Here is a 16,188-nt window from a genome sequence, read left to right on the forward strand (position 1 = left end):
TAATCTAATATATAAATACAGACATTTGAGTAGACTAATTTAGGTTGATTCTGTAAGGTGCAGTAGTTTCTCCATTCTATAGGAGCACCTGCTTTATGTAGGCAGCAGTCATAAATGTAGGTGAATGGACAGAGAATGCTTCTGTGCCTATAAGGAGTGGGGTAGGAACATTTGCTCAGGATATGATTTCTGCATAAGCTACCAGATGAGAGTCAAGCTTGTACTAATACCAGAATCTCTTTCAAACACAAGCTTGAACATGACTGTAATAATTCATGTGGGTCCCCATTCAGACCCTCTTGTACATGTAAAGATGGCCATAGGATCATAGATTTAGAATGGGAAGAGAACTGGGAAGATATCAAGTTCAATCCTCTCATTCTGTGGTTGAAAAAATTGAGCCTGAAGGTTAAGTGAATGGCCTAGGGTCATAAGGCTAGTAATTTTCAGAGGTGCGATTTGAACCCAGGGCTTTCTGACTCCAAGACTAGTGCTTCTGTTTTCCACCTCCCAACCTTTTATTGCCTTACCTAATTTCATTCAGTGAATAGTAAATGGAATATTTGAGTTAAAATCCTAGATCAAACATTTAATATCTGTGCAAAGTCACTTAATCCCTGTCTGCCTTAGTTTTCTCATTTGTAAAATGGGGTTAATAATAACTACCTCCCTGGGTTGAGGAGAAAATGAGATATTTGTAAAGAGTTTTGCCAAAGCACTATGTAAATATTATCAATTAATTCTTGAGAAGGCTATTTGGGATGCTAACTAGAATGTTGGATTTGATGACAAGAAGACTGGAGTTCAACTCTTGCCTCAGAGACTTAGTGGTTATGTGACTATGAGCAAGTCACTTAACTTCTCTCATCCTCAGTTTATTCTTCTGTAAAATGAGGATAATAGCATCTACTTCATATTAGGTGAATCATGGGGATCAAGTGAGATAACATGCATATCTTGTAAACCATAAGGTTTATAATAAAGACTTATGATATGGTTTTATTAAAGATTTAATAAAAATCAATGCTGTTAATAGTATTATTAATATTTATTTTAAAATTATTTCATATATTTATATTATATTTTATTCATTAATTATTAATATTAATAATCTTTTAGTCTAAGGGAGAAAACAAGATTATTATAAACTGCACGGCTTGTGGTCTTATTCCCATTAAAATTCAAATCTCTTTCCCTACTGAGTGAACTAAAAAAAAAAATATATATATATAAGGTTTGGTCAAGACTCTTATACTATTAGAGCCTCTAGTTTTCTATAAGATAAAGATAATATTTACATTATCTACCTCAAAATATTGAGTGGATCAAATAAGGTTTATATGTCATATTTCATAAGTCTTAAAACATACATACATTAGAGATTTAGAGCACATATATTAAATAGAAATGAAGTTTAAAAGCTCCCAGTGACTTGATCTAGTCATTTCTAGAAAGGTCTAAAAGCTCCACTTTCTATAATACCCTCTGCCTTCTTCTGTAGCATGTCTCGTGAAGGGGAGGCATCTTGCCCGGAGACCTTGGTAGAAAAATGCTTCCCAGTGTCCCTTTCACCCTGTCAACATCACAAAGCAAAAAAAAGGAAAACATCTTACCAGAAGACAACTCCACTTCTATTCCTATATAGATAATGTTCTCTTCCTGACCAACTAGTTGCCCAATGAAACTCAGAGTCTGATTATCTTTCTAATGTCTCTGACATCACCCTTTGGTAGGCCCAAGAATCCACACATTCATGCTAATAACTTACTAGCCATACTATCAGTGGTGTGTCTGGTTTGTTTCCATATGTTCTCCCCTCGGTCTCTTCTGGCATATTTTCATTAAAACAAACAAATCTTTTTTAAGATATTCAGCTATGACACAACCTTACGTTATCTTTTTGGCAATTAATCCTTTTGCTTAATCCTCTGAGTCTACAAGAGTCACATTCTTCCTGTCATTTGTTATTGTTAAATTTAGGGGTTGAAACTGAGTATAATAATTATAGGTCGCCAAGGATTTTACTTATAAAATCCTAAAATGAAACACTCAATTAAGAATGGAGTTTAAATGGTGATTTAATTACAACAGGAGGAAGAAATTAAAAGAGGGAGAGAGAGAGAGGAGAAAAGGAAAGGGAGTTAGCTCAACTGTTCCAGCTCAGGGTGAGCCAGAGGCAAAAGCTCAAGGGTTTGGCCTGGGAGCCAAAGGGAAAAGAGGAATCAGTCCTTATCACTCACCCACATGACCAATTGAAGGAAAGCTGTCTGAGGTACTCCTCCAAGCTTGAGCTCCAGGATCGAAATGGCCTCTAGCCCTCTCCAAAGGAAGTCACAAGAACACCAGAGGCTGTTCTCTACCTCACTTCCTGCATCTCACATGTGCCAGTGGTGGCTCAAGCTTGGCTTAGGACAGCCCAGGGGAGCAGTTAGTTGTTTCTGATTTGTCATTAGCTAGCACATGCCCGTGTAGTGTGGGTATGCACATTCCTGGGTACTAGATCAAGCAAGATGGAGGAAATTTAAAATTCACACATTTTAGTACCTTTAGAAGAATGCAATGGGAAAGAAGACCCAAGTTATTTCAAGCAGGATTTATAGTTTTATTGTTGAATAGAAATAAAAATTTTGCCTTTAATCACATTGGAACAGATGCATACATGCACATGTAAAAAATTAGAAATATTATACAGTATCACATACACTCATTATATAAATTCTGAGTATCCTTATTCCAACTCCCATTGTCACAAATTAGTTGGCGCCTCAAGATTGAGACTACATCTCCCTCCCCTTCTGTGGAGATAGCCCTGAAGATTTGGAGTTTCTTTCTTCAATTCTATTGACTCAAGTTCCCATTCCAGTATTCTCCCCAATATCATTCACTAGTGATTAGTGGACCAGTTTCATTTAATCAACTAATATCAATTAGTTTTTTAAAAAAGAATATTTACTGGGAAAATACAGCAAGAATCAAGTTCCCTTAATACTTGGGGCAACACTGTCCCCTATACTACTTTGGTTCCTTTTAAGAAAATTTAAGTTAGTTTCTATAGAGATTTACCAAATTCACTTCATAACCACTAAATAAGACTCCAACTCAGCTATTACTAGGCAGAGCTCCCATTATTTGGGATTACACTGGTGTTTTGGCTGGTAGCAAACCCAGACCTGGATGGATTCCATCCAATGATGTGTGGCTCACTCTCCTATCCTATCAAAAGTGACTTTTTCCTGGTTACTACCAACACTCCTTCACCTAAAAGCAAGAAAGAGCAAGGCTTACAGGTATAAGATGTCTTCCCTTGATTGCAGCTGGACAGGAGCAAGAAAATGCCATGCTTAGTGACTTTTGTAAGCATTCGTAGTTCCAACTCAGCAGCCAGTTAGTTGAAAGGTTCCCTCCTTTTCATGTGGCAGAAATAATAACTGTGCACTCTCTACATCAAGGAGCAGGGCTTTCCATTACATATCATAAACTCTTCCTGGAAGCTGGTGTTTAAGTGCTGCATATGCTTATAAGAGCTGGGTTTGACCAGATCACCTTTATATACAAAAATATCAATTGTCTGTTTTGTATAAACATTTCTTTTACCTTCTGAAAAGCTTTTTCTTCCAAAACATAACAAGAGGTGGAAGGAATTTTTGTCATATTGCATAGTTCTAAATATCCCTTCAGTAACTAAGGACTCCCAAGGTTTGATTGGCCTAAGTGACAAAGGCTCAAGTCATCAAGGTGGTTTCCCAGTCATCTATCCAGTTCATGAGTAATTGGTTTTCCTTGAACTTAAGATGCCCTACTGTCATGGGAGTCAATCTATTCTTTTAAAATTGTAATAACTTATTTTTATTTTTCAAATAATATTTTTTTCAGTATTGGATTTCTTCCTTTGAAAACTGCCTGCACAATATTTTCTGACCATTTAACTTCCAGGGAATGACTTTTACTGTTATTAAAACACTTCTTCATATATCTTGGAAATGAAAGCTTTGTCAGAGAAACTTGTTGCAGATATTTTTCCCCATATACTTGTTTTTATTCTAAGTTTTACTACATTAAGTATATTGTAAAACCTTTCAATTTAATATTGTTATTAAAATTGTTCCTTTAATCTTCAGTGATCTTCTCCATCACTTGTTTAGTCACCAACTCTTTTTCTATCTATAGAATTACAAGGTAATATCTTCCTTACTCCTTTCATTTGTTTATGATGTGACTTTTTATATCTAGGTCGTGTATCCATTTGGAGCGTATGAATGAAGTAATATGTTTACGTAAACCTAATTTCTTCCAAATGGCTGTCCAGTTTTCCTAGCAGTACATAATCATTTTAATAATGCTTTATAATACAGTTTGAGATCTAGTACTGATAGACTCTCTTCCTTCCTACTTTTTTCATTATTGTATTTGAGATTCTTAATCATTTTTTTCTCAGAACTTGGTATATCACTGAATAAATATACAAATCTGGATACTATTGACATTTTTATTATATTGGCTCAACCTGCCTATGAGCAATTAATGTTTCTTCTAATTATTTAGGCCTTTATTTGTTTATACAAAGTGTATCTTTATGCACAGATTCATATATTGGGAGATTCTTGGAAGATACACTCCCAAGAATGTTATAGCTTCTCTAGTTATTTTGAATGTCATTTCTCTTTTTAGTTCTTCTTACTGTATTTTATGGTTTATATATGGGAATGCTGGTTTATGTGTGCTTAAGCTATGATTTCAACTAATTTTAGTTGATTCTCTAGGGTTTTCTAATTTCAGCATCCTCTCTATAAAACGTGATCATTTTTTTTGCCTATGATTGTTCATTCTATTTTTTTTTTGTTTATTGCTATAGATAGACGTTCTAGCACTAAATTAAATAATAATGGACACCTATCAAAAAGGCTTATAACAATTCTCTAATACATATAATGTTTGCTCTTGGATTTAGATTAATGTTATCTATTGGGGCAGGTAGGTAACTCAATGGATTGAGTGCCAGGCCTCGAATTGGGAGTACCTGGGTTCAAGTTTGGTCTCAGGCACTTCCTAGCTGGGTAAGCCTGGGCAAATCACTTAACCCTAATTGTCTAGGTCTTTTTGCTCTTTTGTCTTGGAATGAATTCCAAGACAGAAAGTAAGGGTTTAAAAAGTACTATTTATTATATTAAGGAAAGTTTTTATTTTTTCTATACTTCCCATTAAATTGTAAGCTCCTTGAAAGCAGGAATTGTTTTTTGCCTTTCATACTATATTCAGAGTTTAGCACAGTGCCTGGCACATAATAAGGACTTAATAGTAGTGGTAGTCTCTGGGTGATCGAGAATAACTATTGTCTTTGTGCAGTTTCATCTACGGTGTACCCTCATGTGGCTTTGGAGTCCAAAGGCTGAGGCGCACAGTTTGTGGCACATGGGGCATGGGACGCCAGTGGTGACGGGAGGTGCGGTTGTGGCCTGGTGTCGGCATTCACGCACAGCTGCAAGACTTCGACGTCGCTCATCTTCAAAGTTGGAGGCGGCATGGTGAATGTGGGTTCACCAGCTGCTTCTGTCAGAGGCAGCGAGTTCTAGTTGCTTTGGTGTAATGCCAGCCCACTTCAAGTCTGACTTTAGCTGATCCTTGAATCTTTTCTTTGGTCGACCTTGTTTCCTGAGTCCAGCTGACAGTTCACCATAGAATACCTGTCTTGGTATTCGCTGTGGGTCCATGCGGATGACGTGTCCAGACCATCGTAGCTGAGTTTTGAGGACCATGACTTCGATGCTGGTGGAGTTGGCTCTGTCGAGGACTTCCTGGTTGGTGATTCGGTCCTGCCATCGGATCCTCATGATTGACCGGAGGGAGAGTTGGTGGAATTGCTCCAGCTGTTTCATGTGTTTCTGGTACAGTGTCCATGTCTCGCAACCGTACAGGAGCGAGCTGAGGACCACTGCGTTGTACACTTTGAGCTTCGTCGCAGTGCTTACACCTCTGTGTTAGAGGACTTTGCAGCGCAGCCGCCCAAGTGCCTGGCTGGCCTTTTGGATCCTGGCATTGATTTTGTGGTCTAGGAACCCGTCGTTGGCGATGGTGCTGCCCAGGTACTTGAAAGTGTTGACGTTAGAAAGCTGCGTGCTGCGATCTGGTCAGAAGCCACATTGTGATTCAGGCAGGTTCTGCTCTGAAACAGATGACAGGAGTCTATTGAGTATAACATGGGCAAGGATCTTTCCAGCAGTGGAGAGTAGTGAGATGCCTCTGTAGTTGTCACAGGCTGCTCGTGAGTCTTTGTTCTTGTATAGAGCTACGATGGAGGCATCTCTGAGTTCTGGGGGTATGTCTTCCTCTTCCCATATGCTGGTCAGCACTATGTGGAATGCCTGGAGCGCCTTTCCATTTAAGGCCTTGTACACCTCGGCTGGGATCCCGTCTTTACCGGGTGCCTTGCATGCATTCATTTGTTTAATGGCTTTTTGGACTTCCTCTATTGAAGGAGGGACGTCAAGTTGTTCAATGGTGCGGTTTTGGGGGATCTGGTCAAGGGCGCTTTGGTCGACTGAAGAGGGTCGGTTAAGAAGCTGACTGAAGTGTTCTTTCCACCTGTTGCTGATGCCTTTTTTATCTTTTATGAAAGTGTCACTGTCAGAGGATAGCAAGGGAGTGGTGGTGGGTTTTAATGGCCCATAGACAGTCTTGAGGGCACTGAAAAATTGTTTGTAGTTTTTCGTATCAGTAAAACGCTGGATTTCTTCTGCCTTTTTTTCCCACCATCAGTCTTACATCTTCCTGATCTCACGCTGAGCCGTGGCTTGGAGAGACTTGAATCTGTCCTTTTTAGGAGCAGAGTTTGGGTTATTTTGCTACTCCATAAAGGCTTTGTTTTTTTTGCTCAATAGGTCTTCAATAGCAGTGTTGTTCTCATCAAACCAGTCCTGGTGGTTGTGTTGTTTGGGGCCTAGGACTATCTTTGATGTTTCCTTCACTGCATCTCTAAACTGGTTCCATTTCTCGGTTGAGCTTCCAGTGAGTGGTCCCTTGGCAGACAGCTTGTCATCCAGGCAGGACTGGAATGTTTGCAAATAAGATGTTGTAAAATGCGTGAACTGTCTGGGCATGTTTTGGATGGCGAGGCGCAATGCGCATTTGAAGAGTCACTCTAACCAATCAGTGGTCTGTCCAGCATTCAGCTACTCTCATGGCTCTGGTGATCTTTACATCCTGGATGTCTCGCCGCTGCTGAACCTTCTTATTGGTTTCTTCCGCCTGTTCCACCAAAGCAGTCTTCACATGCTGGGTGAGCAAAGCCCTGTTTTACCAGGGGTCAACGACCTGATGGCTACCCTCACAAGGTTTAGCCGGCCTGTCGAAGCCGTTGCCTGGGGTGTGGCCTCTGCCACATGCTAGCAGCTACTGGGAGCCACAAGTGAGAGCTGGGTGTCAGGTGGGGGTCAGAGGCTGGAGAGCTGCCCTCGGAGGGCATGACAAGCCCTCCATACCAGAGATACTACCCCTCCCTGAGCACCCAGTTAATTGCCTTATTTCTAGAACTTTTGTAGAAACAATGGCAAACCTTTTAGAGATGGAGTGCCATGCCCCACCCCATCCCTTACCAATTTTTTTGTGAGTTGATCCCATTTACATCCATTATTATGACTATTGTGTATTTCCCTCTATTTTGTCTGCTTGTATTTTTTTCCCCTCCCTTTTCTGTCACTTACCTCTTTCCAAGAAGAGAGGTTTAAAAGAAAGAGAAAATTTGATTGATATTTGTGATGTTATTAGTGAAACAATCTCTATCCTCTCCAAACTTTCCTCTCCTTTACTGTGACAGTTGCTATTTCTTATTTCATCTGTATTGTGACTCCTTGATATTTAAACTCCTTTTTGGCTATTTATGATATTCTTTATTTAATCTGAAAACCTTGAATTTTGGCTAAGTTATTCCTAGAAGTTTTCATGTGGTAGTTTCAGGAGGTGACTAGTAAATTTCTTTCTATTTTTACATTTTCCTTTGTTTCTAAAAGTCCTGGTCAATTTTCATTGATGATATGCTAAATATATCTATGTTTTTTTTTTCTGACCATAATTTTGAGATAACTCTTAGACTGTCTGGATTTGACCCCTTTTCCAGGTCAGTTAATTTTGATATATTTCTTGGATTTCCCCCCTTCAATTTCTTGGTTTTGTTTTCACATTTTTTGTAGTATTGTTGAGTCATTGTTTTCTGTCTATCCCATTCTAATTTTTAGGTCACTCAGTTCTTGAGTGAGATTTTTCATCATTTATTCTATTTGCCATTGTTTTTTCCTCTAGCTATTCAACTCTGTATCTTTTGTTTCATTTCCTTAAGGCTCTCTTATATTCTCTGTGACCAGGGTTTTTTCTCTCTGAGGCTATTACTTAGACTTGTTATGGAGGTACTTTACTCTCCTTCGCCTCATGTCTCCTGAATTTTTCTTGATTTGTTCACTAGTGTGTCTCCTCTTCCTTACATCAAACTTTGTATCAAACTGAATGGGACAGACTAGATCTGTCCTTCGAGGGACTTTAGTGGATACTCTAGTATAGGGCTCTGTCACAGGGTTTCAGGACCTTTCGCTGCAGTAGGCTCTTCCTGACATCTTTCACCTTTTCTAATAGGTTCATGGTTGCTCCTATGCTAGGATTCTGCCACAGATTCCAGAAAATACTTGGGCTGGATTTTGTTCAGCTCCTTTCTCCTGAAGCTTGGTTTGGGCAGGGAGTGTTGGAATTGCCCCCAAAGTGCCAGGAGTGGCTCCCTATGCTCCATTGTTGACCTGTTCTGCTTAGTTTATTTCAGAATCTCTATAGGACTCTGGGGATCCCTTTGGGCAGATCTAGGAATGTAGAAATGATTCATTCTATTTCATAGAATAGCAGTGTATCTCTAAGGTTTAATATAGTATTTGTGTGAGATCTTGAAACATCTGGATCCTAACATGTTGACATCTTCCCACAATCCCTCAACACATCATTTTGACATTTCTGTATAGAGCTAAAGAGACAGTGTCTACCTGAATCAGTGCTCTATCCCTGCTGAATATATGTTTCATACTATTGTTATGCAAACTTCCTTTTTTGTCAACTTATACATGTAAATGGGTATCTCATTTTCATTATAATCTTGCCTGAACTACTTTGTTTGCCTGTGTTAGTTCTGGCCTAGACCATCTGATGCTAGTCAGGAGGATTGGCTTGGAATGACCTCATACCTGATCTTATGGTGGAAATATGGGAAGAATGATACAGAAGATAAGGTAAGATAGAATAGTTGGGGAAAAGCTATGGTCAAAACACATCCGTTTGGTTTCCTGTGGTTATGGTACTTCTGGCTTTATATGAAGAGTCCTCTTAGTGCAATAGATATATGGCCTCCACTAGCTAAAATGGGATTAACCCAATGAGTATTGATGGAAGACAGAGCAGCTGAAGGGAGCAACCTTTATCTATTATTAATGTCTTTAGAAAAGCATAAGGAAAGTAAGGAAACTCTTCTTGTCCATTAAACATACAGAATCAAAGTTCTTGCCCTGAAGGCAATTGTTGATGTTTAGTCATGTCAATAATGTCCAACTCTTTGTGACCACACAGACTATACTGTCTAATGATTTGCAATTTCCTTTTCTAGTGGTTAAGGCAAACAGAGATTAAGTAATTTATCCAGGGTCACACAGCTAGTGTGAATATCTAAGTGAATATCTAAGGATAGATTCAAACTCAAGACTTCCTGACTCTACACTCAATACTCTATCCACTTACCCATCTATATTTTCTTCCTTTTTAGGTGGTTAAGATGGAGACTTTTGCACCCCTTATCCCTTAAGGATGAATTTTCATTGATGGTTTCAGAAAAACCTGGGAAGACTTAAGTGAACTGATAAAAACTGAAGTAAATAGAACTGGAAGAACACTAAACACAGTAACAAGCAATATTATAATGATAATCAACTGTGAAACTTAGTTGCTCTGATCAATACAATAACCCATGATAATTCCAAAGGACTCATGATGAAAAATGCTATTCACCTCCAGAGAAAGATCTAATTAACTCTGAGTGTAGATTGAAGCATATTTTATTCACTTTCCTCATTTTTCTTACATTTCTTTTGGCATTGTGGCTATAGTGAAATTATATATGAGTCTTCATATGTTTAATGAGTATTATATTTCTTGTTTTCTCAATCAATGGGGGAGGAGATGACAGGAGAGAGAGAGAATTTATTTATTTTGAAATACAGAACTTTATTTAGAAACTGTTTAAAGTAGAAAAATAAAATCCTGTCAAGAAAGACCAGGTGGAATATGGTTTCCTAGTAAAATGGAATTTTTAGGGCCACAAAAGTCTAAAAGGCCATAAGAGAGAAATAGCACCACTGTATTTTAACAATGGCGAGTTACTTGCAATTTTGGCATTATTATTATTATTATTAATTAAATTTGGGTTTTGCTCAGAATTCCACACAGATTCACTCACTACACAACAATTTTATCATAAAAGCTCGCCTTCTACACACATTTTAGGACACCAGAATCTACCACCAGAAAAAAATTGATACAAGCACATCAGGACTGATCAATCTCAGTAGTAGGTAACTGAGAAATCTGTCAGGTTCCTACCAAACAAAAAGGATGAAATAGGCTGAGGTGCAAAGCAAAAGATGGGAGTGTTTAGGAATGAAATATTTTAAATATTAATATTTAAATTAGACATGGTACTGTATTTTCTGCAAAAAAAAATTAACATTTAGTAACACACTCTAATGAAATTTATCTCCAAGGATATTAGTGCACTGGAAACTATTTAGATACAGTGAGAGCTGTGGATAGCAGGTACCAAAAAAAACCAAAAACCCAAGGCCTTACAGATCACAAGGTAATCTCAGCCTTCACAGATCACTCTCCCTCCACCAGAGGTCCAGAAAGAATGTGGAGCATGATCACCTGCCCATGGTATGGTATGTTCTCAGCAGCACGTTTTAAGGGGCAGAAAGAAGAGACCCCAAAAGGGGAACATAAGGGGAAAGGAAGAATAAAAATTTAACTAAAAGAAAACAAGACAATGTGCTCCCAAGTAACATTCATTTCTAGGGAGACATTTTTTGCTTTCCAAAAGAAATCTTTAGGTAATATAAAACCAAACACATCTTGCTTTTAGAAAATACAATGCACAGAAGATTTGGAGTAACATCGAAAAACTGATACAGAAATGCTCAATGAAAACTATTTTGAGCTCTTCAACTCAATCATACATCTCAGAGCCAAAAGACTCCCTCTGATTGTTAGGCAAAAATCCAGCCTATTCTTTCATGGGGACTACCACTTAGTAATACCAAAAAGCTCTAGAATAAATTTCTTTACTTTGCATTCTGATCAATTTCTATGCCTGCAAGTACTAAAAGAGCAACACAGGCCTTCCCAGACAGCCCTGTGTAAAGTTAGGCACTTTCTAACCACAATATGAAGCACAAAGAATCCTGTCATATTACATTTTATAATTTGACATATGGAAACATTTTTAAATACTCTTAAGGCATTATTTATTTAGTTCTCTGTTGAGCTTTCACATTAGCTAATCCATTTTGTGAGTCGTCTTCACATTTCTCTATTCTGAGCTATGGAAGAGGCATGAAGAAAGAGGATTTACAAGCCAAGCCAAGCATGCAAACCAAAGTAAAGGACCTGATCTGTCAATCAAGGTGAACATTCCAAAACGGAATGTTCCCAGGAAAAGCAGTTGGAGCCTGACCAGGGGAGAGGAGACTTTGCTTCTCTGGGGTTACTGACCAAGAGAGACTGACTTTTTCTGATCTAGGCAGAGAGAGACTTTTGGGAGGGCTTCTGTAATTAATCTGAGAAGAAATTAACTTTTGTTGGTGGCTTTGTACAATTGGAAGAAGAAAGAAGTTTTAACAGTTGTCCTCCATCTCTCTGTCACAGCTGTGACAGGACTGACATTTCCCAATCCTCCTTGTAGACTAGGGACACCCCTATCCCTCTTACCTCAGTTCTCCATCCAGTTGTTCCCAATAAACCTCTTTACTTGAGAAAGGAAGAGTGAAGAATATTTCTCTGAAATCTCATAGTTCCCTTGAGTTACTTAGAAGGTGGCTGACTAAGATCATGGGAGGGGAAAGGGAGGCAGAAAGGGTGTGGGTGGAAACTGGGAGGTGAAGGGAGGAGAAGGATAGGAAAAACCTTGACTTATTAGTCTTTAGTGATCAATAGGCAACCCCAGAATACCCCAGAGCACCCCTCTAGCAGGATCTCTCTATCTCTCATTATCTCTGAAGAAGTACTTCTATCTCCATTATAACTAGATACCCTCAGGTTTCCCTAGTAGCTCTCTAGTCTGCCAGAGTATCCATTTACCACAACCAGAAATAGTTTCACAGATTATGCATTCTTTATTACAGAACCTCCATTTGAAATGTTATATAAAAACAATTTTTCAGGAATCAGTATGTTTACCAGCAACCAAAAAATGAGCTCTCAAGATTTGCCTCTTTGTTCTCTAAGTGAACCAGTTAGATGTTAATACTGCTTTGCCACAAGATAAAACTTCCTAACTCAACACCCATTGGAAAAGGAGTGAAACTTCTGCAAAGTGCACTTTAAGAGGTACTTTTTGCTTATGAAAAGAAACCAGTGAGTGAGTCCTCCAAAGATAATAAAAGGGAGTATTTAACAGTTAAGGACATGATTTGGGGTGAAGAGTTCAGATGTTGCTTCTCTACTGGTACAGTACGTGGGTTATTAATACTCTTCTTGCTCCTCTTGTGGACCCCCTTCATCAGGTATCACAAAGCCTTCATCTGTGTCATAGAGAATCTCCATAACCCTCTGCAACACTGGATAACTTTTCCCTTTGTTTTCCTGACAAATCAAGTCAATATTCCTTAGCTTTCCAAAGTAGAAGTCTCTCTCTTTCTCCAAGTCTTCAATAGTGAGTTTTAATATACTGATCTACTGGATCAATTCTGCTGATTCATCATCTCCATTTCCCATACCTGGATTCTCTCTGACTATACCAGGACCTGTCTTGGCGTTGTAGTTCTCTGTGTAGAAATGGGCCTCTGTGGAGCTGCACCATTGGAACCAAGAGGTTTTTTTGGCTTATTCAAAACTGGAGTCACGAGGGAGGGGACTACTGCCATTTCTTGGTCTTGTCAAGCTGCTACAGGATCATAGTCTTTCCCATCATAGTTTGCATCAAAAAATTTCTTGAACCATTGAACAAATTCAAAATTGGCTTTAAATTTTCCTTTCACTAATTTGTCTACAGGAATTATTTTGTCCACACTGTCAACATGGAAATCTAGAAGTCCCCAGTTTATTTAGTTTGAGGGTAGAAAGCCCAGGTTTTGACCTTGTCACAGGAGAATTTCCCCCTGAGGGAAGGGTCCCACTTCACCAGACAACAGACATCCACTTCAGGTGGGAGGCAGACCCCATCCGAAGTCAAGTAGCTCTTTTCTCTCCAGAAGCCTTTCCCAGTATGTCACACCCTCCTTCTGAGGATTGAACTCAGGACCTTCAGCTTGTGAGACTGAGTGGATTCAGTGGATGAGTCTATTTGTCTGGTGAAGTGGGACCTTTCCTCAGGGGGAAACCTCTCCTGTGACAAGGTCAAAACCTGGGCTTTCTACCTCCCAACTAAATAAACTGGGGATCTCTAGATTTCCATGTTGACAGCACCCATCATCTTAAAACCTGCTTGTAGGATCTTGAAGTTCTGAATATATTCATGTTGCAGTTTTGCTTGAAACTTCACTTTCTTCAGAGCAATGGAACCAGGGAAAAACATATCCATAAACTGACAATAAGCAGCACCTGAACGTGATAACCGTTATCTTCTTTAAGACCTTGAACAAGCAACTTTATTTCTCCGGGTCTCAGTTTCCTTATTGGCTTCTAGAGGTGCCACCAGGAGAGAGAGAATTTAGAACTGAAAATTAAAGTAAAAAAAAAATAGTTTCCATTTCATTTAGGTCCATGTGGGAATCTGTAAAGGAACTCGGGAATTTGGGAGCTCATAAATGCATTATTAACTCTTGGGAATAGATAGGCATCAGACAGATCACTACCAGCAAGATTTATATCAGTTATTATAGGAGAGTCAGTGGGTGTAGGGTTGTAATAAATTTTGCCATTGCCTCTCCTCATTTATAGTTGTTTATAAGATATGAAAATGCCCATCAGAAATATCATAGGACCTCTAAAGAACTAAATAAAAACATCTTTACTAAAACATAAAAAGGTGAGGAGTAAGTCCACTGCCCATCCAAACATGGAAGATCCATAATGAGATTGATTCAGGATTGTATAGCTTCCTAACTAAGGATAAAATAGCTACTTCTCAATCAAATGGGATAATATTTCTATAAGTACTTAGCATAGTGCCAGTAGGATTACATAAATATTTATTCCTTTCTCTTCTGCCCAGTGGTCCTACTTGTACCAATCAGAACATTCACCTATCCTGAGTGATCTGCAATTTGACCCCACCTGGTAAATTGGCTTCCTTCCCTTTTCCCATCTCAGTGCTGTGAATTTTAAAATCTCCATCTTGCTTGGTCTAGCACCCAAAATTGTGCACACCTACACTACATGGGCATGTGCTAGTCAATGACAAATCAGAAATAACTTACTGCCCACCTGGGCTGTCCTAAGCCAAGCTTGAGTCACCATTGGCGCTTGTGAGGCACAGGAAGTGAGGTAGGGAACAGACTCTGGAATTCCGCTCACTTCCTGTGGACAGGGCTAGGCGCCAGTTGGTGCTAGGAACTTGAGCAGGGAGGAGGCCCACAGTCAGCTTTCCTTCAGATCGGTCATGTGAGTCAAGGACTGATTCTCCTTTTACCTTGGCCTTTGGGCCTAAACTCCCTCTGGCTCTGCAAGAAGGTTGAGTTAACCCTTTTCCTTTTCCCCCTCTCTCCTTCTCATCCTCTCCTTCTTTCTTACACCAGTTGTGATTAAACCACCATAAACTCCATTCTGACTTGAGTGTTTCATTTTAAGAATTTCATAAGTAAACTCCTTGACGAACATGAATATTATTATACCAATCTTTAAGGTGATTTTCACAATCACAGTGCAAAATGTTTGCTTCTGCTCATCAACAAGTTCATGGTCATGCTACTGACTGCTGGGGTTGAGTAGTCTACCTTCCAGAAGTCAGTAGTATAATAGATCATAATTCCCCTCCTTTCTACCATGTAGCTTACGTCTAGTTCTTTTTAAAGGGCAGAGAAGCTGGCCCCTAGAATTAGCTTGGTCCACCACAAGCCTCCAGAAAGACTTACCTGATAGCTGCTTTTGGATCTCTCCTCTCCCCTAATAAGGTACCCAGGTAGCCAGAAGTCTTGGTTGGTAGGCTAGGGAACTGAGTAGACAGTTGTATGGGGGAAATCTCCATGTTGACTCTGATGGAGGGATAGGCTGCATGTAAAAGAGTAATGATCCTAACCTATGTTGAGAATTACCATCATGTGCTAATTTGCTTTAATTCTCATTAAATTAATTTTGACCCTGCTGTTTCTCCTTGATGGTACCACAGTGATTCAACATTGTATTAGAAATGCTAACTATAGCAATAAGAGAAGAATAAGAAATGTAAGGAATTAGAAAAGTCAATGAGGAAACAAAACTCCAACTCTGCAGATGGTATGATGGCATACTTGGAGAATCTTAGAGTCAACTAAAAAAATCAGTCAAAATAATTAACAACTTTAGCAAAGAAGCTCATTGTGAATTGCAAAGATTTGACATCCCCTATCATATGGATGAACTTGTTAAGGTTCTCAACTTGGTCCTTCCACAGTATGGATGTGAAACCTGGGATTTCCGATCTTCATTCTCCCTCATGTTCTATGCCTGTAGGCCATTGGAGTGGTGGAAAGGCACCTAAAAGAACTTTAGGATCTTGCCATTTAGGCCTAGGGTGTCCTGAAATTAATATATATTAGCATCCCTTCCATGTAGACTGGGCTAATTTTTCTCTAGTAGTTAGGAAAGATGACTCTGACACTTGATTGGTCTCTGCAACTAGGGCTTGAGTCATTGATATGATATCCCACATAAAAGGATTTGGTGCCCTTAACTTATGTCCAGGGGAATGCTAGAGCCAGCTTAAAAGCAAAAGCTCATTGTTAATTTTTTTTTTACATTTAGAAATAGGCAAACTATAAC

The 16,188-nt window shown here is 39.0% G+C and overlaps 1 pseudogene; it reads right to left on the minus strand.

Moving 5' to 3' along the window:
* Positions 1-12,392: 12,392 nt before the first annotated feature.
* LOC100019135 (microtubule-associated protein RP/EB family member 1-like) lies at positions 12,393-15,415 on the minus strand (annotated as a pseudogene).
* Positions 15,416-16,188: the final 773 nt, after the last annotated feature.

This window comes from Monodelphis domestica, chromosome 1, assembly GCF_027887165.1.
Source record: "Monodelphis domestica isolate mMonDom1 chromosome 1, mMonDom1.pri, whole genome shotgun sequence".
NCBI lineage: Eukaryota > Metazoa > Chordata > Mammalia > Didelphimorphia > Didelphidae > Monodelphis > Monodelphis domestica.